General features: G+C 38.9%; 1 long non-coding RNA gene and 2 pseudogenes across 1 annotated transcript; 2 read left to right on the forward strand and 1 right to left on the reverse strand.

Annotated features, from left to right (window-relative positions):
* Nucleotides 1-57: 57 nt before the first annotated feature.
* On the forward strand, nt 58-719 carry LOC133242301 (mortality factor 4-like protein 1; annotated as a pseudogene).
* A 324-nt stretch (nt 720-1043) lies between these two features.
* On the forward strand, nt 1044-1756 carry LOC133242303 (mortality factor 4-like protein 1; annotated as a pseudogene).
* A 7656-nt stretch (nt 1757-9412) lies between these two features.
* LOC133243506 (uncharacterized) lies at nt 9413-11156 on the reverse strand. Its single transcript, XR_009735101.1, has 2 exons — nt 11028-11156; nt 9413-10430 (listed from the first exon to the last, which is right to left on the reverse strand). It is a non-coding gene; the product is annotated as an uncharacterized LOC133243506 (long non-coding RNA).
* Nucleotides 11157-23414: the final 12258 nt, after the last annotated feature.

Here is a 23414-nt window from a genome sequence, read left to right on the forward strand (position 1 = left end):
TGGGTGCTGGGTGGTCTGCCGTTGCTGGCAAATCTTGCCCAAGTCGTTCAGCTGGCGATGCCTGACGGCACCTCTAACCCACAGCTGGGTCGGGGAGAGAGCAGACGCAGTAGTCAGGTCTGGTGGGAGAAGGCGACTCCTGCAGCAATGATTTTCTTATCTGTGGTGCAGAAGCAGGACCAGGAGCCCAAATTCCCCGGAGGCCGGGAGAGTGCTGTGCTTTCGTGGGCCCCTTCTTTAGGAAATGGAGTAGCTACAAGTTGCCATAGAAGACAACCAAATGACATACTTCACACATGACAGTGGTTGGAATAGGTTCCAGAAAGCAGAGTCCTCAAGCCCGTGGCCACCAGTTTACAGAAGCAAGGAGAACTTCAAAGAGCCCGTCAGGAAGCAGCAGGCGAGGGGCTGCCTGGTGCAGCGCAGCAGACAAACGTTGAAGTGAAAAGGACAACGAAAGGACCGAGGACTGGAGATGGCGGCAGTCCCAGTGAGACACCGCATCCTCGTTGCCACAGCAGGCCTCAAGTTGATCCTAGGCTTGAACGCAAGGAGACATTCATGAGTACAGCGGAAGGTCAAAGTCACGATGCCTGAAAAACTCAAACGGTGGCTTGCTGATGACTGGGGCTTAAGTACCCGGCCAAAACAAGCTCCTTCATCTATCTGTCAAGAAGAACGTGGATTCCATTCTAGTGCGAGCGTGGTTCCAAGCTTAAGTCGCATCTGACTTGAGGCATCCCCGTGACTGTAGGCCACCAGTACCTCTGTCCATGCGATTCCCCAGGCAAGAATAATGCAGGGGTTTACCATGCCCTTGTCCAGGAGACCTAGCTGACCTAGGGATCAAACCTGTGTTTGTCTCCTGTCACTCCTGCTCCAAATACGGTTCTGTGCCGACTGAGCCTTCGAGGACCAAGTTTATTGTCTCAGCGTCTTCCTCCTTGTGACGAAACACTGAGATCCTCAACAAAACACCGCAGGTCTGGGTGCTGGGTGGTCTGCCGTTGCTGGCAAATCTTGCCCAAGTCGTTCAGCTGGCGATGCCTGACGGCACCTCTAACCCACAGCTGGGTCGGGGAGAGAGCAGACGCAGTAGTCAGGTCTGGTGGGAGAAGGCGACTCCTGCAGCAATGATTTTCTTATCTGTGGTGCAGAAGCAGGACCAGGAGCCCAAATTCCCCGGAGGCCGGGAGAATGCTGTGCTTTCGTGGGCCCCTTCTTTAGGAAATGGAGTAGCTACAAGTTGCCATAGAAGACAACCAAATGACATACTTCACACATGACAGTGGTTGGAATAGGTTCCAGAAAGCAGAGTCCTCAAGCCCGTGGCCACCAATTTACAGAAGCAAGGAGAACTTCAAAGAGCCCGTCAGGAAGCAGCAGGCGAGGGGCTGCCTGGTGCGGCGCAGCAGACAAACGCTGAAGTGAAAAGGACAACGAAAGGACCGAGGACTGGAGATGGCGGCAGTCCCAGTGAGACACCGCATCCTCGTTGCCACAGCAGGCCTCAAGTTGATCCTAGGCTTGAACGCAAGGAGACATTCATGAGTACAGCGGAAGGTCAAAGTCACGATGCCTGAAAAACTCAAACGGTGGCTTGCTGATGACTGGGGCTTAAGTACCCGGCCAAAACAAGCTCCTTCATCTATCTGTCAAGAAGAACGTGGATTCCATTCTAGTGCGAGCGTGGTTCCAAGCTTAAGTCGCATCTGACTTGAGGCATCCCCGTGACTGTAGGCCACCAGTACCTCTGTCCATGCGATTCCCCAGGCAAGAATAATAGAGGGCTTTACCATGCCCTTGTCCATGCGACCTTGCTCTCCTAGGCATCAAACCTGTGTCTCCTGTCAGTCCTGCTCCAAAACGGTTCTCTACTTTCTGAGCCTTGGAGGACCAAGTTTATTGTCTCAGTTGTCTTCCTTCTTCTGACGAAGTTTTGAGATCCTCAACAAAATATTGTAGGTCCAGATGCTGGGCGGTTGTTGTTGCTGGCAAATGGGGCCCAAGACGTACAGCTGGTGATGCCTGACGGCGCATCCAACCCACAGCTGGGTCGGGGAGAGTGTAAAGACAGTAGTCAGGTGTGTTGGGAGGAGGCGGAGGATGCAGTGAATCTCTTATCAATGGTGCAGAAACAGGACCGGGAGCGTAAATTCAAAGGAGTGTGAGAGACTGCTGTTGTAGCATGGGCCTCTTCTTTGAAATGAAGTAGTTACAAGTTGCCATAGAAGACAACCAAATGACATACTTCACACATTGCAGTGGTTGGAATGGGTTCCAGAAAGCAGATTCCTCAAGCCTGTGGCTATGAATTTGCAGAAGCAAGGAGAACTTCAAAGAAACAGTCAGGAAGAAGCAGGCGAGGTGGCCAGAAGCCTGGTTCGATGCAGCAGACAAAAGTTGAAAAGGACAAGAAAACAACCAAAGACTGGAGATGGTGGCAGTCCCATTGAGACACCGCATCCTCGTTGCCGCAGAAGGCCTCAAGTAGATCCTATGCTTGAAAGAGTGGAGACATTCATGAGTAGAGCTGAAGTCAAAGTCACGATTCCTAAAAACTCAAATGGTTGCTTGTTGATGAATGGGGCGTAAGTACCCGGCCAATACCAGCTCCTTCATCTATCTGTCAAGAAGAATTTGGATTCCAATGTAGTGTGAGTGTGTTTCGTAGCTTACGTCGCATCTGACTTGATGCATCCCCATGACTGTAGGCCACCAGGACCCTCTGCCCATGTGATTCTCCAGGCAAGAATGATGGAGGGGTTTACCATGGCCTCGTCCTGGGGACCTTGCTGATGTAGGGATCAAACCTAGGTCTTCTGTCGCTCCTGCCCCAAAAATGTTTCTTTACTATCTGAGCCTTGAAGGTCAAGTTTATTGTCTCAGTCGTCTTCCTCCTTTTGACGAAATACTGAGGTCCCCAACAAAATATTGTAGGTCCGGATGCTGGGTGGTCTGCGGCCGCTGCCAAATTGGGCACAAGACGTATAGCTGGCAATGCCTGATGGTGCATCTAACCCTCAGCTGGGTCGGGGAGCGAGTAGGGGGCATTAGTCAATGCTGGTGGGAGGAGGAGGCTGCAGCAGCAATTCTCTTATCAGTGTTCTGGAAGCAGGGCCCAGAGTCTAAATTCCCAGGAGATGAGAGAGTGCTGTGCTTGCATGGGCCTCTCCTTTATGAAATGAAGTAGCTACAATTTGCCATAAAGACGAATGTTGATTCCATTTTGGTTCATGCATTGTATGTAGCTTCAGTAGTGTAAACTCTTTGCCACCCCTTGGACCATAGCTCAACACGCTCCTCTCTGCATGGTATTCTCCCTGCAGGAATTCTGGGGTAGATTACCATGCTCTTCTCCAGAGGATCTTTCTGACCTGTGGATGGAATCTATTTCTCCTCTAGCCCCTGCTTGAAGGCAGATTCTTTACTGCTAAGCCACCAGTTAAGCCCTCTATTTTACAGGATTATACAAAATACAAGAAATCTTGAAGAAGCATAGGTAATAAGGAGTATGCAATCAATGAGTTTTGGCCGGGATAAAGGTGTACTTCAATGTGATGCTGGACACTCAACTCCTTTACAAATTTGAGAGGCAACATATGCTGAGATCCTTGTCGACTGCCCTGATGCATCCATGTCCCAGGTGTATGGGGCCTCAAATCTCCTGAGATTGTTTGTAAGAATTGGAGCAGTGTTGGCCTATACATTTCTGGATGAGAAGAGCCTTGCTTTATTACTTAATGAATTATCTTCATGATTTCCTAAAATACCAAGTAGAGAACTCTACAACTTTGTTTATTGCCAGCAATTATGCAGTTGCTCTCCCTGAGTACCATTGGAAAGCTGTGTGAGGTGCTTGCACCCAACCACTTTTGATTCTCTTTAAACACATTTTGTGTCTTAATCCTCTCCTGTACAAACAATGTACTTTGTAAATGTTCATGTACAACAAAATTTATGTTTGTTTTCTGTTTGATTTTAAATACAGAGAATAAAAGGAGTTATAGCTCCTTTTTTCATTTCAAAGTTTCTACCACTGTATTCAGTGATAGACAACAGAGACAAACTGTCGAGTGTTTTATTGCTTAGTTGAGAAAGCTGCTTTTGAACGCTGCGAGTTTCTATTCTTTTCACACTACGCACTTTTATAATATGTGCTAATGCTGTATGACATAATGCTCTGATTCCTAGTACCAAACGTTCAATTCAGTGTATATAACTGAACACACTCATATATTTCTGCTCCCCCCATTTTTTATGGTGCTTAAAGTAAAAAGAGCCCATCCTTTGTGAGTCATCCATCCATGTTGTTTGTTAGGCATTTCTTTGCTCAGATTGTTGAAGAACAGTGGCTTGTTTCATAGTTTATGTATTTGTGCCTAATGCATGTTTTAACATGATAGACTCAGTACATTGTGAAGCTACAGCTTTCTGGAAAAGTTAATCTTTTCGAAATTGTTTTTCAGGCAGTCCTAAAATGGCGGAGGAATAGGATGGAGAGACCACTTTCTCCCCTACAAATTCATCAAAAGAATATTTGAACGCTGAGCAAATTCCACAAAACAACTTCTGAATGCTGGCAGAGGACATCAGGCACCCAGAAAGGCAGCCCATTGTCTTTGAAAGGAGGTAGGACAAAATATAAAAGATACAAAGAGAGACAAGAGAGGTAAGGATGGACATCTGTCCTGGGAAGGGAGACTTAAAAAAGAGAGAAGTTTCCAAACACCAGGAAACACTCTCTCTGGTGGGTCTGTGGCGAGCTTTGGAATCTCAGAGGGCAAATAACCGGGAGGAAAAATGAATAAATAATTAAAACCCACAGATTATGTGCCTAACAGCAACTCCCAGTGGAGCCGCAGCCCAGATGCTCACATCCATCACTAGCAAGTGGGGACTGGACAGGGAGGCACAGGCTGCAGTGCTTTGGGTAAGGACTGGGCCTGAATACCCCAAGGGTAATCTGAGGGAACTAGCCAGAGATAGCAACCCAGATTGTGAGATAACAATCCCGTGAAAAGGCTTAACCTAAGACACTGCCAGGCTCCCTCACAGAACAAAGGACTGAGCAGAGCTAGCTGGCTTAAGACTGGCCCATCCCCCACTGGAGACATGCAGGCGAGGGGAGCCAGAGCTGGAAGGGGGCAATCACAGCCCCAAAGAGGCATCCTATACCAAACTGCAAGCAGATTTCCTTGTAAAACCAAGACTTCTTGGGATTCTGGATGGTCAACATCCACCAGGAGGGTCTCAGGCAGAGATCAGCTCCCCAGAAGAGACACATGGCACACCTGAGAAGGCGTGCTTGTTGTACACCCAGAAAACAAAGGGGCTGGGACGGGGGAGGCTATAAGCCGCAGCCTTCAACTGGGGGCAACTGTGCTAGCCAAGCACCTGGTCACCTTAGCTGCTCAGACCTGGGACGGGCACAAAACGCAGGCCCAACCAAGTCTGCACCTTTGTGGAGTACCCGAGAACCTGAGCGGCTTAGACTTGGGAAGTGCATGCAAACCAGGGCCCGCATTAGACAGTTCCTGGCATAACAATCTAGATCCTGAGCAGTGTAGACTGGGAAACCACACACGCCATGAGTGGGGGCAAACCCAATGCAGCTCAGACACTGTGAGCACATGCCAGTGATATTCGTTTGCAGTGTTCCTCCCTCCCCACAGCATGACTGAACAAGTCAGCCTAAAAAAAGTGACCACCACTGTCCCCATTGTGTCAGGGCAGAAATTAGACACTGAAGAGACCAGCAAACAGAAGCTAAAACAAACAGAGGGAACCATTTTGGAAGTGACAGGTGCAATAGATTAAAAAGTTAGCACCAACTACATAGGAAGGGGCCTATAGACCTTGAGAAGTACAAGCTGGACCAAGGAACTATATGAAAATGAACTGACCCCACACGGTCCACAACAGCTCTACAGAAAAAGTCATAGATATATTTTTACTATTATAATTTTTTAAATTTAAAAAATACATATTTTTAAGTCCCCTATTACTCCATTAATTTTCACTTTATAACCTACTATTACACTGCCAAAAAAAAGACCCTAAAAATTGATTTTCTGATCTAAAAATAAATTTTTTCTTTAAATTTCAAAACATATATAAACTCAGACATAAAGTTTAGGGATGATTAAGAGTAACACAGTCCATCCCATATTCAGTTCTCATCTGACCTTCTCTGCATGATTAATAAACTAATGTATTCTTCACAGATATCCATAGCTTTGTTAATATAAAGTTATCTTACTACAAATGTTTCTAAAAATTATGTTTTAATGTTAGTCATATGATGTTTTGGGTTTCCCTCTAATTATGGTTTGTTCACCAATTCTTTGCACAAATATTTCTAATATATGACTACTTTTCCCAATATTGGTACACTGAAGCTGGCGACCAGTGTCTCAGAGGACCAAGGCTACATCTACTGGAAGCTATTACTGGCAGAGTGATTTTCTGGGTGACAATACTGCATCAACAAACATGCATATTAAACAACTTTAGTTCAGAAGTCACTTGTGGATATATCACTATTTTACCATAAACTGGTGACTGTCTTAACATCCTTCTTATGTAGGGGCAGAATTAGCTGGAAGTTAAAGCTATTAATGTATAATTTTAAGAATTAATCCTTCAACATCCTACTTTATTTGCAGAGTGACAAATTTCATTGTTGTAGAAAATTTTATCATATATTCAGTTCTGAACAGTTCATATGGAAGAGAGGTGTGAGTGACAATTTTTTTTTTCATAGGGAGATCCTGTTTTGTGGTATTATATCTGATTCTGAAACTCAGGGACCCTTGGTGGCAGGTGAGGCAGATAAATCTTTCAGGGAGATATGCTCCAGGTTCGAGGAAACCAAATGATCTCTGTCTCCTGGGCCAGTGTCATTACAGTATTGGTAAGTTCAAGTTATGAAGACCTTATTGGTAAGTTCTGCCTGCTCACACCTCTCTTTCATATGTACTGTTCAGAACTGAATATATGATAAAATTTTCTACAACAATGAAATTTGTCACTCTGCCAGCTTGATAAATTGTAGTCCCAACTGGCAGAGCCATTTGCCTTGCAGTAAACACAAAATGACCGAGTTCTCTTCTCCACATCCTCTTCAACATTTGTTGTTTCCTACCTCTTTGATAATAGAATTCCAACAGTTGTGAAGCAATAGCTCATTGTGGTTTTCATTTGCATTTCTCTAATAATTAAGGATGTTGAACATCCTTTCATTTGCCCAATGAACTATCATATGTCGTCTTTGGAAAAATGTTTGTTCAGGTCCTTTGTCCATTTTTTAAAAATTGGGATTTTGTTGTTGTTGTTATTCACTTACATGTGTTCTTTATATATTTTGACCATTCAGTTCAGTTCAGTTCAGTCGCTCAGTCATGTCCGACTCTTTGCGACCCCATGAATTGCAGCACGCCAGGCCTCCCTGTCCATCATCAACTCCCAGAGTTCACTCAAATTCATGTCCATCATGCCGGTGATGCCATCCAGCCATTTCATCCTCTGTCGTCCCCTTCTCCTCCTGCCTCCAATCCCTCCCAGCATCAGAGTCTTTTCCAATGAGTCAAGTCTTTGCATGAGGTGGCCAAAGTACTGGAGTTTCAGCTTTAGCATCATTCCTTCCAAAGAAATCCCAGGGCTGATCTCCTTTAGAATGGAATGGTTGGATCTCCTTGCAGTCCAAGGGACTCTCAAGAGTCTTCTCCAAAAACAGTTCAAAAGCAATCAATTTTTTGGCGCTCAGCTTTCTTCACAGTCCAACCCTCACATCCATACATGACCACTGGAAAAACCATAGCCTTGACTAGATGGACTTTTGTTGGCAAAGTAACGTCTCTGCTTTTTTAATATGTTTTCTAGGTTGGTCATAACCTTCCTTCCAAGAAGTAAGCGTATTTTCATTTCATGGCTGCAGTCATCATCTGCAGTGATTTTGGAGCCCAAAAAAATAAAGTCTGACACAGTTTCCACGGTTTCCCCATCTATTCCCCATGAAGTGATTTTGGCCATTAAATCTTATCAAATTTATGATTTGCAAGTATTTTCTTTTAGTAGGTTGTCTTTTGATTATGTTTTGGTTTCCTGAGCTGTGCAGAAACCATTTAATTTGCTGTAGGTTCCACTTATTTATGTTTGGTTTTGCTTCCCTTGTATGAGGAGACATCCAGAAAGGTACTGCTAAAATGATGTTAAAGAATGTACTCTTTATGCTTTCTGCTAGGACTTTATGGTTTCATACGCCATATTCAAGTCTTTAGTCCACTTTATTTTGTGTATGGCATGAGGTAGCAGTCTTCTTGTTTTCTTATTGCTCTATAACTCGTTTATTTTTGTGTTCTACCATTTTATGTTAGTAGTTTTCTATGTTTTTCTCAGTTTCCTCTTTTTTTGTGTCTGTGCTATAGATGTTATGTTTTGTGGTTGCCATGAGGTATTTTTAAGATGTCTCGTAGACAAAATAGTCCTTTTCTGCTGATAGCATCTTATCTTTGTCTGATTTTCATCCTTTTTCTCTTCTCCCTTTTATGCTCTTATCTCACATTATGTATCCCTTTTTGATTTTATCAAATTGCAGTAGGTGTAATTATTTTTTACTATCTTTTCTGTTTAACCTTCATGCTATAATTAACTGCTTAACAGCCCATTCTAATATGGAGTTGAAAATGCCCAATTCTATCACCTTACTCAAAGCTTTATGTGCCTTTGCCTTTTTGTTTCAGATAGAAGAGCTGGTTTCAACATGTCTTGTAAAGCAGGTCTAGGGGTTGACAAACTCCCTCAGCTTTTGTTTTTCTGGGAAAGGCTTTTATTTCTTCTTCATAGCTGAATGGCATCTTGCTAAATAGTGTATTGTTGGTTGACAATTTTTATCTTTTAGTATTTTGAGTACGTCATTCCACTCTCTCCTTGACTACAGAGAAATCTGCTGATAGCCTAATAGGAGTTTCTTTGTAGGTTACCATTTTTCCCCCCTGGCTGACTTTAAAATTCTGCCTTTGTCATTGAGTTTTGATAGTTTTAATGTATCTTGAGGAAGGTCTTTTTGCATTGAGGTAATTAGGTATTGTCTTGGTTTCGTGAAATTCTATATCTTGTTCCTTCCCCATATTTGGGAAGTTCTCACCTATTTTTTCTTTAAATGAATGCTGTTACACTACCTTCTACCTTTCTTCTTCTGGGATACCCATTATCTTAATTTTTCCCTTTTTAAGAGTTGGGTAGTTCTCATTATTTCTTCATTTTTTTAGATTTTCTTTCTTTTGTTTTACGTGGGTCACTGCTAGAGTTCTACCTTTGAACTCACTGATTCTGTCTTCCACATGGTCTTTTCTATGTACAATGCTTTCTATGCATTATTCATCTCATTTTGGTGGGTTCTTCAACTTAATAATTTGGTACTTTTTTTTTTTTTTTTTTTTTTAGGGATTCACAGGTACCTCAGTGGTAAAGAATCCACCTGCCAATGCAGGAGACACAGGAGATGCAGGTACGATCCCTAGGTCAGGAAGATCCCCTAGAATAGGGAATAGAAACTCACTCCAGTATCCTTGCCTGGGAAATCCCATGGACAGAGAAGACTTGTGGGATGCAGTCTATGGGGTCGCAGAGTTGGACACAACTGAGCATAGTTCAGTTCAGTTCAGTCACTCAGTTGTGTCTGACTCTTTGCGACCCCTTGAATCCCAGCATACCAGGCCTCCCTGTCCATCACCAACTCTTGGAATTCACCCAAACTCATGTCCATCGAGTCGGTGATGCCATCCAGCCATCTCGTACTTTTTCTTCCCCTTCTCCTCCTGCCCCCAATCCCTCCCAACATCAGAGTCTTTTCCAATGAGTCAACTCTTCGCATAAGGTGGCCAAAGTATTGGAGTTTAAGCTTCACCATCAGTCCTTCCAGTGACTGATGTCTTTTAGGATGGACTGGTTGGATCCCCTTGAAGTCCAAGGGACTCTCAAGAGTCTTCTCCAACACCACACTTCAAAAGCATCAATTCTTCAGCGCTCAACTTTCTTCACAGTCCAACTCTCACATCCATACATGACCACTGGAAAAACCATAGCCTGGCCTAAACGGACAACTGAGCATGCATACTGTTTAAGAGTTTCAGTTTCTCCTTCTGTTAATTTTATTCATGATCTGACTGAACTGCCTTTCTAGGTTTTCGTTCTACGTTTTCTTGTATATCACTTAGTTTCTTCATGACAGTTACTTTGAATTCTGTTATCAGTTACATGGCAAAATTCCATTTACACCGCTTCTTGGGAAATGTCATTTTCTTCTTGTGATACAATGTTAGTGTGGTTCTTCATCTTACTTGATGTTGTTCCTCTGCTGATGCATTTGAAGTAATGAACACCTTTCTTCCTTCTCTTCCTCTCCTCCTTTTTCTTCTTTCTTGATTCTAAGAATTCAACAGGTTAGTATACCTCTGGTTATACCTGAGAATTGAAGCTTTTCACCCTACAAGGACTCTTTCAGAGTTATCTCCCCTCAATGTTGCTGATTGTGCCTCTGGAGTCACAGATGCCTTGCCGCTACTGGTGTAACTGGCACTGCTGCCTGGGGCACCAGGATGGTGGGAACCTGTACTGGATCCAGTATCCTGAGTTGTATACTGTACTGGATCCAGTATCCTGAGTTGTATACTCTCCCATCATGAGGGGTGGGGAGCCAGGGTCAAAGGTGTCTCTGCCTTGACTAGGGTTGTTGGGTTCATGGGTGCCACCACTGTAGGTGGTATTGCAGAGCCAGAGTCATAGGTGCCTCTATGGCTGATGGGACAGGGTCACAGGTTTTACTGCCCCTATGTTCAGTTAGTTCCCTGTGGCTGTGGACACCACTTCAGCTGAAAGGCTGGTTATCTGTGTGTTGCCTTCCCTGATGCTACTAGGTTCTCTGGGGCTACAGGCTCAGCCACTGCAGCTGGGAGCCCAGGATAACAGGCACTGTCTCAACTGCTCCACTTGTTCTACCTCTTCCATGTTTCCACTCCACCTACCTGTAGATGTACAGATGTGTAGAACTGTCCAGAGTCCTGGGTAGAGGCATCTTTGTTGAGTTATAGCTGTTTTAATGGTTATAGACTGAAAAGGAGAGAAAAAGGGAGCATTTCATGATGCCATGATATTGACATTACTCAATAATTCTTTATTAATATTGGGTTAGACAAAAATACAGCACAAGAGACACCGATGTATAGATCAGTCTTATGGACTCTGTGGGAGAGGGAGAGGGTGGGGAGATTTGGGAGAATAGCATTGAAACGTGTATATCATCATGTATGAAACGAGTCACCAGTCCAGGTTCGATGCACGGTACTGGATGCTTGGGGCTGGTGCACTGGGACGACCTCCAGAGGGAGGGTAGGGGAGGGAGGAGGGAGGTGGGTTCAGGATAGGGAATGCAGGTATACCTGTGGCGGATTCATTTCGATATTTGGCAAAACTAATACAATATTGTAAATTTTAAAAATAAAATTAAAAAAAAAAAAAAAGTTCATTTGGGTTTTTCCCATAAGATGTTAGTTAAATTGAAGGTTTTTCAAAAATTATCTTAAAATTCTAGCTTAAACTGAATACATCAAAAGTGAGAAACTTTCGTTACATTGATACTTTAATCACCTGCTTTCAAATCACTATCGTTCCTAGTTCCTTCTAACTATAGACATAACTTCTTTATATTTACCTGAGGCCTCTCCAACATGATTTGGACACCAACAATTCTCAGCTTTATATTTTTCAGAATTTTCAAATCTCAGCTACTACAGGGAAGAAAATTATATTGTAAGAAAATAAGACTGTGTTTCTTTCTCAAGGCCCTGATTTCATAACTATTCATCTAATAAGTGAAAATATATTTTCCAGAAAATTATTTTACACTCTGTTTTATAGCTAAATTTATATATAAGACCTCAGATTAATTTAAGCCCTCAGATTCATTTCATTTTTATAGGCCAAAAACTATTCAACTTTATAGGCCAGCAATTTCAGTTGGTTGCATCTATATTTCCATATTGCTAATAATCCTGTTCTACTTCTCCTATTATTTTTATGTACATTTGATGCTAGCAAATGGGTTACTGATTAAAATATGACTATTGGATACTCTCAAAAAAATAAATAAATAAAAGCTGTTTTTAGGTTAATAAACAAGTCTAAAGCAAACAAGTCAGGTAACAGTAACAAAAAGACATGTAAATGCATTCAGTGAGGTGTATTAATCTGTATATATCTTTTATTTTTTTGAGGTTTTGTGATTTTTATTTTTACTCAAGTACAGTTGATTTATATTAGTTTCACATATATAACATTCAATATTTTTATAGATTATATTCCACTTACTGTTATAAAATATTGGCTAAATCCCATGCACTGTACAATATCTTTGTAGCTTATTTGTTTTGTACATATTAATTTGTATTTTTCAATCCCATATCCCTGTCTTGCCCCACTGTTAACTACTAGACTTTTCTCTATATCTGTGATTCTGCTTTTATTTTTTCATTTACGTCATTTTTTAGATTCCACATCAAATGATAACATACAGTATATATCTTTCTCTGACTTATTTCACTAAGCATAATACCCTTCAGGTCCATTCATATTATTGCAAATTTTCACTTTTTTAAGGCTGGGTAATATTTCAGTGTATAATCTTAATTATATAGATTCAAATTTTACATCTGCATATAACCTCATAATTACTACCCTTTTCAATTTATTATTCCATACAGTTCTCTTATGTCTCATTTTTTTATTTTTTCTTTTAATATAAATTTACTTTAATTGGAGGTTAATTACTTTACAATATTGTATTGGTTTTGCCATACATCAACATGAATCCGCCACAGGTATACATGTGTTCCCCATCCTGAACTCCCCTCCCTCCTCCCTCCTCGTACCATACTTCTTGGTCGTCTCAGTGCACCAGACCCAAGCATCCAGTATCATGCATAGAACCTGGACTGGCAACTCGTTTCATATATGATATTATACATGTTTCAATGCCATTCTCCCAAATGATCCCACCCTCTCGCTCTCTCACAGAGTCTAAAAAACTGCTCTATACATCTGTGTCTCTTTTGCTGTCTCGCACACAGGGTTATTGTTACCATCTTTATAAATTCCATATATATGTGTTAGTATACTGTATTGGTGCTTTTCTTTCTGGCTTACTTCACTCTGTATAATCGGATCCAGTTTCTCGGCTGTGCCTCACAGCTCTCAAGATCTTAGCTCCCCCAGTGTAAAGTCCTAACCACTGGACTGCCAGGGAATTCCCTCTTATGCCCCTTTTAAATCAATCACCCACTATACAGCCAACCACTGTTCTTATTTCTGTCACCATAAATTGGTTTTGCCTTTTCTTAAATATTATGTAAAAAGAAATCAGAGTATGTACTAATTTGTGCATAGTTTGTGTTTGGTTTCTGTCAAATAAGTATCTATGATATTCACTGATAGTAGTATGTATAGCAGGAATTTTATCCTTTGTAATCGATGTGTTCATAGACCAGAATTTATTTAATTCTATTCTTGATGGGCATGTGGTTATTTCCAGTTTGGGTATATTATAAACTACTTTGCTATGAATTTCTTATACTTGCATTTCAAAGTACAGGCACGTAAGCACTTGTTTCTCTAGGGGTGGGATTGCTCTATTGCAGCATAAATAGGAATATTGTTTGCTTCAGTATCTAGTGCCAAGATAGGTTTCCCTCCCAAAGTGTTTGTACTATTTCCAACAACCAAAACAGCGTAATGAGAGTCCCAGTTTTTTTTTTTTTTTTTTTACATCTTAACCAAGTTTGGAACTGTCAGTTTTCTTAATTTTAGCTATTTTGGTATGACTATAAAGATACCTCACTCCCTAGTGAAGAACTATGCTGATCACCATTTTGGAAAAATGGAACCAGAAGCAATTAGATATCACTGCACACCTATTGTAATGGATAAAACTGTAAACAAGAACTTGAAATACAAAGTTTTGGAGAGAATGCAGAAAAACGGAAATGTCACACACTGCTGGTAAGAATGTAAAATGTTATAATCATTTTAGAAAACAGTTTGGCAGATACTTATGAAGTTAAATAACCACATAACATATGTCTAGCAATCCAAATCCTAAGGATTTTCCAAGAGAAATGTAAATTATGTTAATACAAAAGCTTGGACATATATATAGAAGTTTTATTCAAAAATTTAACCAAACTGAAAGAACTTAGATGCCTTTCAAAAGGTGAATGGATACATAAGCCTTATTACATACATGGAATGGAATGTTCCTTAGCCATAAAAATAAGGAACTAGTAATTCATTCAATTTAGATAAATTTTAAATGTACTTTGATAAAAGAAGCCAGATCCGAAAGACTATATGTGATATGATTCCATTTATATGACATCATACATGGCCATAAGACAAGTTATAAATTTATTGTAAGTATACAGTCTGATTGGAATGGAATTTAATCTCCTACTAGGGGAAAAAAATCCAAAAAATAGACAAAGTTTAAAACTAAGGAACATACTTCTACATAACCCATAAAGTCAGTAATCACAGTAAAATTAGATAAGTTATTTAAATGAGTAATAACGAAAGAAATGAACATTCAGGAAAATAAATATCTAGAATAAATTATCTAAGTCTCCAACTTAAGAAGCTATAAAAATAATTGTTCAGAAATCTAAAGTAAGGAGATGGAAGGGGATAACAAACTACAATCAGAAATCAAAGAGGGACTTCCCTGACAGTCCAGTGGTTAAGAGTGTGCTAAATGTAGGGAGCATGGGTTCCATCTCTGGTCAGGGAACTAAGATCCTACATGCTGTCTGTAGAGCACAGCCAAAAAAAGAAATAGGAAACAATACAAGAAAGTTTTAAATTGAAAAAGTTTTTGAAAAGTTTAATAAATTGTAAAGAATCCACATGCAATGCAGAAAACCTGTTCGATCCTTGGGTTGGGGAGATCCCCTGGAGAAGGGAAAGGCTACCCACTCCAGTATTCTGGCCTGGAGAATTCCATGGACTGTATAGTCCATGGGATCCCAAAGAGTCAGACATGACTGAGTGACTTTCACTTTCACCTCACAAATCCTTAAAAGAAGGACCAACACTTGAGTGAATGTGGATTTTCACTACAGATCTGGGATATATTAAAAGTACGGGTGGTCAGAAAAATGGGGGTACTACAAATTTCCAAGACCTTATTCTCCCTCTGGAAAAACACAAAACAAGCAGGGCTCTCTGAGCCATCTTTCTCAGATTTCTGGAGAACACTCAAAGGTTTATAGAAACCAAGTGAACACTCAATCAGAAAAAAACATCCTCCAAAATGATAGAAAATTTTATTTGTATGTTTACTTTTCCCCACATTCTTCTGGTGTGGAGTCAGTCTTTGTCTTGAAGTGGGACCACGCTAGTTCCCAGTTCCTTCTCTTAAACCAGAGAGAACTGGCTGATCTTATTTGCAGATTATTGTATACATCTGTTCTAACATGTTTAGGGGATACCTGAAGCAAAGCATTCATTTCTACTTCTCCCAACTCAGGTCACAGGTGGGATAAGTAGCAGGCACTTCTCATAAAAGCTGCAAGAGGACAATAAATCCACAGAAACCTGAGGCAAGATATTATGGGCAGAGACATACAACAGACCACCTAAGGAACTAGAGTGAGGCTTTTTGTGGAATTAGGATGTTCAACACCAGCCATATATATGGCTGAGAAAACTCGGAAAGCTGAGATACACGCTCAAAAAGGACTTGAGTAGACATCAAGCTTTCATGTTGGGCTCCAGAAAAGAGGCAATTTGCAAAGACTAGAAGAGGTAACTGAGTCTTTTTGTTTCTTTTTCTTTTTTTGGTTTGTTTGTTCTGTTATAGCTTGTGGCATTGAAGAAAATTTTTACTAAAATATTCCCTAAATGTAAGTTATGAAAATAGAGACTTCAGTGATTACATTCAGTAAGAAATAGCCTTTGTAAAAATGGTCTAGCAAAGTCTCAAATGTTAATACCACAGTTTAAGTGATTTAAAAAATACCACAGAAAATCCTGGAGAACTGGATGTGAATTCCAGTGTTACCACAATGTAAGTGTCAAATTTCCAATCTGAAATAACACTTAATGCTGAGCAAAATATGAAGAAACCATCCCTAAAAAAATTCCATACTTTAAGCCAGCCATTGTTGATTTAACCTTGATGAGTTCTAGAAACTTCTCTTTAAATTCCAAAAAAATCTCCACCTTCCTTTTGGTACATAGATAAATTAGCTGAAAACAATTTAATCTTTCAGGACTTAAAAAATCAGGACAGTGGTCAGTAATTAGTCGTCGGATTAGTAATCAGAATTAGTAATCCAGACTTCAGCTGAACCCAACATCTGCTAGCCACAGATTTGTCAAACCCTGAGACTATAAAAGGTCCCAAACCATTGTTGCCTTCAGAGTTCTGACCCTAGAGATTCGCTGCCATGCTGCTGAGTGACATCACCTATAAGCTCTCTGTTTCCCTCCCCTCTGTGAGTCCCCTATCCCTCTTCTTCTGAGCAATGATCCAAAAGTTTCTGGAAGGTTCCCTACTGTGAGAGACTTCCTATCATAAGGAATCTTATCAAACCACCACCCAAATAAATCTGTTACAGCTACCTCTTGTCGTTTCCTAGGAAATCATAAAATAATTGATATGACTACAGGTGTATATTGAACTGATTAGATTACATTTCATCAAATTTAAGACATTGTCTGCCACTATTTCTTCAATAAGTTTTTTTGACATTTAACTCTGTTTTATTTTTGAGGATGTTAATTACACATGTAATTGACTTTTTGACCTTGCCCACAGCTCACTGATTTTCTCGTCATTTTATGGTTTATCTTCTCTTTTATAATTTGCATTGAATATTTGCATTGAATATTTCCACATTCACAAATCTTTCTTTCTGTATCATCTAATATGCCCTTAATCCATTCAGCATATTTTGGAGTTTTTATCTGTGTAAATTTGATTTATGCCATGCTTCCCTGGTGGCTCACCTGGTAAAGAATCCACCTGCAATGCATGAGACCTGGGTTCGACCCCTGGGTTGGGAAGATCCCGTGGAGAACGGAAAGGCTACCCACTCCAGTATTCTGGCCTGGAGAATTCCATGCACTGTATATAGTCCATGGGGTTACAAAGAGTTGTAAACAACTAAGTAACTTTCACATATCTTTGATGTCTCTAACTTCTTCAAGACTGAAATTATAATCATCGTTATGTCCTTTTTTGCTAATTCTAAGCACTTTGTCATTGTGTCATTTCTGGATTGGTTTCTGTTTATTAATTTCTGTTCTAATTTGGGATATACCTTTCTGTTTCATGCTTTTTTTTTTTTTAATGGCATGCCAGCCATTGTGGATTTAACCTTGTTGAGTTCTAGACACTTTTAATTCCAAAAAAATCTCCACCTTCCTTCTGGTACACAGCTAAATTACCTGAAAACAATTTAATCTTTCAGGACTTTCTTTTAAGATTTATTAGGCAAAACCAGGACAGTGGTCAGTCTTGGGCTAAGTATTTTCTCTCCTATGCAGGTAAGACTCGTCATCTGTACTCTACCAGTGAGCCATGAATCTTCATGAAGCTTTCCAGTTTGGCTGAAAGAAACAGGCATTATTCCTGGCCCTGTATGAGTTCTGAATGCTGTTTCCTCTAATTCTTTTGTATGGTTCACTTCTGGTCTTGGGTCACTTCCTCAGAAGCACATGCTCATGAGTTGACTGAGTTTAATTGAATGAGACCTTCTGCAGTGATCTGGAGTTGCTTTTCTGTTACTCTCTTCACTCTTGAATTGTGTCCTGCAAACTCTAGGCCTTTTGTGTCCCATCACATAGCCTGTTTCATATACTCAGTGCAGAAGGTTTATTGGGCTTGTCTGACTTCTTTTCCTCAGTTTCCTGGAAATCTTCTCCCAAAAGCTGCTACAAATATATAGCTCACCTCAAGTAGATGAGACCCTTAAATGCATAACATCAAGTGTCTTAAAAATTATTTCATAAATTTCATCCATTGGTCAATTATTTCCAGAAGGATGGTGAATCCAGTCTCTATTACATCATGATGGTAACCCCCTTATTTTCATTCAAATATGAAGTGTTGTTCAGAATCTTCTTGCCTATTCATTCACCAGTGTCCAGACTTCTATTATTTTGTTCACAGTATAAAGCTGTTAATTAAAGAAAGATAATTCTGGTAGAAACTTACCAAGTCATATATTCAAGTTGATTTGTTCAGTTTTATTAAATGACATTTTTCTAGGTTATACTGTTACATATGTATTATTCAAGATATTCATGTACAGTTATTCAGTGTGCTGAGTTTTAAAAATCCAAAATATAGCTATAGTAATATACTACCTTATATATTATTTCATCTGTTTTCTTCAAAAAAGTCTATAGTTTTAATTTTCATAAATAAAAAATATTATGAATTTATAGCTACTCTCTAATTTATCAACTTCAATGTATTAAGATGTTATTTTTATGTTAATTTTGATTTTATTTTTGTTTTTTTGCATCAGTATCTATTTTTAAGGTTATTTAACTTTTTATATTGCAATATAGCCAATTAACAACACTGTGATAGTCTCAAGTGGACATCACAGCAACTCAGCTATACATATGTATCAGTTCTCCCTCAAACTCCCCTCCCATCAGGCTGCCACATAACATTGAGCAGAGTTCCCTGTGCAATACAGTAGGTCCTTGTTGGTTATCCATTTTAAATATAGCAGTGTATACATGTCGATCTCCAGCTCCCAACATACCCCTTTTCAACCCCACCTTTCCTCCCTGGTAACAATAAGTTTGTTCTCTGAGTCTGTTTCTGTTTTGTAAGTAAGTTCATTTGTACCATTACTTTTTAGATTCCACATATAAGAGATATATCATATTTCTCTTTCTTTGGCTTCACTCAGTATGACACATTCTAGGTCTTTCCATGTTGCTGGAAATGGCATTATTATTTCAGTCTTTTTAAGGGCTGAGTAATATTCCATTGTATATATGTCCCACGTCTTCTTTATCCATTGTTGTCAATGGACATTTAGTTTGCTTTCATGTCTTGGCTATTGTAAACAGTGCTGCAGTGAACACTGGTTTCCACATATCCTTTCAGATCATGTTTTTCTCTGGATATATACCCAGAACTGGGATTGCAAGACCATATGGTAGCTCTATTTTTCAGTTTTTTAAGGAATCACCATACTATACCAACCTAGACAGTCAGTCTAGTCAAAGGTCTAGTCAAAGCTATGGTTTTTCCAGTAGTCATGTATGGATGTGAGAGTTGGACTATAAAGAAAGCTGAGTGCGGAAGAATTGATGCATTTTAACTGTGGTGTTGGAAAAGGCTCTTGAGAGTCCCTTGGAGAGCAAAGAGAACAAAGCAGTCCATCCTAAAGAAAATCAGTCCTGAATATTCATTGGAAGGACTGATGCTGAAACTCAAACTCCAATACTTTGGCCACCTGATGCAAGGAACTGATTCATTGGAAAAGACACAGATGCTGGGAAAGATTGAAGGCAGGAGGAGAAGGGGATGACACAGGATGAGATGGTTGGATGGCATCACCAACTTGATGGACATGATTTTGAGTAATCTCTAGGAATTGGTGATGGACAGGGAAAGGCTTGCCATGCTGCAGTCCGTGAGGATGCAAAGAGTTGGACACAACTGAGCTACTGAACTGAAACTGTTCTCCATAGTGGCTGTACCAATTTACATTCTCACGAATAGTGTACGAGGGTTCCCTTCTCTCCACACCCTCTCCAGCATTTATTGCTTGTGGATTTTTGGAGAACAGCTATTTTGACTAGTGTGAGGTAATTACCTCATTGTAGGTTTGATTTGCATTTCTCTAAAAATTAGTGATGTTGAACATCTTTTCATGTGCTTACGATCAGTTGAATGTCTTTTTTGGAGAAGTGTCTATTTAGGTCTTCTTCCCATTTTTTTAAAAGTATTTATTTATGGCTGTGTTGAGTCTTCATTGCTATGCATGGACTTTTCTCTAGTTGTGGCAACTGGGGTCTACTCCCTAGTTGTGGTGTGTGGGCTTCTTGTTTCACAGCACAGGCTCTACGAACAAGGGCTTCAGTACTTGTGGCACATGGGCTTCACTGCTCTGTGGCACATGGGATCTTCCTAGACTGGGATCAAATCAGTGTCCCCTGCATTGCAGGGCTGATTTTAACTACTGAACTACCAGGGAAGCACTTCTGCCAATTTTTTGATTGGGTTATTTGTTTTGATGATGTTAAGCCACATGATTGTAACTTTTGGAGACTAATCTCTTGTTAGCCACATCATTTGAAAATATTTTCTCATAATTTGTGGGTTGCTTTTTCGTTTTATTTACTGTTTCCTTTACTTTGCAAAAGTTTTTGAGTTTAAGTAGGTTCCATTTGTTTATCTTTGTTTTTACTTTCATTATTCGTGAAGATGGATCAAAAAATATATTGCTATGATTTATGTCAGAGAGTATTCTGCCTATGTTTTCCTCTAGGAGTTTTATAGTGTTGAATCTCACGTTTCTGTCTTTAATGAATTTTGAGCTTATTTTTTGTATATGATGGTAAAGATCATTTTTTTTTTACATGTAGTTTTCCAGTTTTCCCAGCACGATTTGTTGAAAATACTGTCTTTCCATCACTGTGTAGTCATGCTCCCTTTGTAATTGATTAATCAATCATAGGTGCCTGGGTTTATTTCTGAGCTTTCTATCCTGTTGCACTCATCTATATTTCTGTTTTTGTGCTGGTACCATACTATTTTGATGACTATAGCTTTGTAGTCTAGTCTGAAGTCAGAGAGCCTGATTCCTCCAACTCCATTTTTTTCCCCCTCAATATTACTTTGGCTATTTGGGGTTTCTGTGCCTCCATATAGATTTTAAGGTTTTTTTTGTTCTAGTTCTGTGAAAAATGCCCTTGGTAATTTGATAGGTAATTTTCTTCTAGTTCAGATTTTATATATAGTGTTTTAATTATAGCTTCATTTGGATACTCAAATTTTCCTTATTATTTTTCATTCCATGAGTCATTTATATAAATGAGTGTTTTACATGTTTTGATTTTGGAAAATATGGCTGTATTTTGTTATCAGCTTCTAATTTAATGTGTTGTTGTCCATATGGTAACAAATCTGGTTTGAGTTTTCTCTGTGGCTACTAATGGAAGTGTTCTATGAATTCTAATTCTGTAAATGGCAGTTGCAGTTTCTATATTAACTAAATTACAAATTATTTGTATTTTCCATAAACCTTGCTATTTTAAACTGCACAATGAATAAATCATTTGGAAATTCACATTAAATCTTCATTTAATATTTGTAGATTTATAACTTCCTGTTCATAATCAATTTTATCTTTATATATTTTAAGCTTATATATATCACTGAATATAAACAAGTTCATTGTTTTAATAGCTTGTTAGCACTAATAATCACATTCTGAGTAATGATTTTCATTCATGTTTATTTTATCTGATATTAACATCAGGACCCTGTTTCTTGTTATTTGTAATTATTTGTTATGTGTTTTTATGATTTCTTTCACATTTCTATGATCTCATAGTTTAAATAATATTTTTATATTTTAAATAATATGTGTGCTCAGTCACTTCACCTGTGTCTGACTCTTTGTGACCCCATGGACTGTAGCCCACCAGGTTCCTCTTTCCATGGGATTATCTCAGCAAGAATACTGGAGCAGGTTGCCATTTCCTCTTCCAGGGATTTTAAAACTCAGTTTGATATTTGTTGATTTTGAGATACTGATTTGTTGCTGTATAATTATCCTCTCCCCTTATTTAATTTTTAACCAAAGTTCTTTTAAAAAAAAATTTTATTGAAGTGTAGTTGATTTATAATGTCATGTATGCTTCAGGTAATACAGCACAGTATTTCAGTTGTATATATTTCTTTTATCAGATTCTTTTCCCTTATAGATTATTACATAATATGGAGTCTAGTTCCCCTATGGTATAGAGTAGGTCCTTGGCGGTCATCTATTTTATACAAAGTAGTGTTTATATGTTAACCTCAGCCAAATTACTTTATCTATTTAAGTATTCTACATTATATTTTTTTATCATTACCTTCAATATTTTAACAAGGATACTTTAATTCTTTTTACTGTATCTACCATCCCATTTACAATAGAAATACAATAGGATTTAACTCCAGGCATGATCTACCTGCATCTTGTTGGTTATACTTGTCTAGATCAGAGATTCCCAAATGTTGTGCTTGGGAAAATGGTATGGTTAAGAAATCTATATAAATGTGTTGAGAGATCAATACCATAGGTACTCTGGGAGGCCAGAAACATTAAGAATTCCCAAGCCAATCACCTCAGTTTATGAGAAACCTTGATGATTTACTATAGCATGACATATAGAAATTACCACTATCTACTGTTCAGGTGTGTGCAAAAATAATGTAGTTTATATCATTGAATTTTACTTTTTCCATTAACCACTTATACTTGTCTTATCATTACTTACTTTTTATAGGCAAGGCATATAACAAATCTACTCAATGTATTTATTATTTGTACACCACTGTTTCTTGCATCCTAATAGATTTGCTTCAATTTTTATCCACCTGAAATATGTCTAATAGTTCTTTTAATGATAGCTTATGAATAATAATTTTTATACTGTCTGTAAAATGTTTTGATTGACCCTAATTATTGTTTAGTTGCATACAAATTGTTGTTGAATAGGTCTTTTTCCTCAAAACCTTAAAATTAAAATTTTATTCATTTATTTCAATTTTTCTGTAGTAAGGAGTTTGGAAATTAAAAGGAGCTAATTTTTCAAAATTTAGCTCTTAGTATGTTGCTTCTACCCAGTTCTCTCCATCTGCATCTTCTTTCAGTATATACTGACCTTTTTATTTATTTATCTACATCTCTTAAATATTCCTTCATATTATTTTTTAGCTCATTGATTGTTTTTCATTTTAAGTAATTCTATTTTTCATTTTGCTGATTATATTTTCAGGTATGTCTAACCCAATATTTGACCAGTTTCTGTTGTTTTGTTTCCACAATTAACTATTTCAGTTCTACGATTTTTTATTCTTTTAAAAATTACAGTATCTAAGACCTTCTCTGAAACATTGGTAAAGTGTTATTCTGATTTTTTCTATTTAATCTAATTCTTAGGGCTTGTTTCAAGATTTTCTGTTTTATCTATAAGTTCATGTTTCTTATATCTTCATCTGTAAGTCTTTTTGAGCCCTATGTTGAAGCTGTGTTCCTCTAGATGAAATTTGCCTTTGTTTTAACCAGTTCCATGGGGGCAGTATCAAACTTGGACTTCTTTAGAATAAATTCTCTCTT

Source organism: Bos javanicus, chromosome X, assembly GCF_032452875.1.
Source record: "Bos javanicus breed banteng chromosome X, ARS-OSU_banteng_1.0, whole genome shotgun sequence".
Taxonomy (NCBI): Eukaryota; Metazoa; Chordata; class Mammalia; order Artiodactyla; family Bovidae; genus Bos; species Bos javanicus.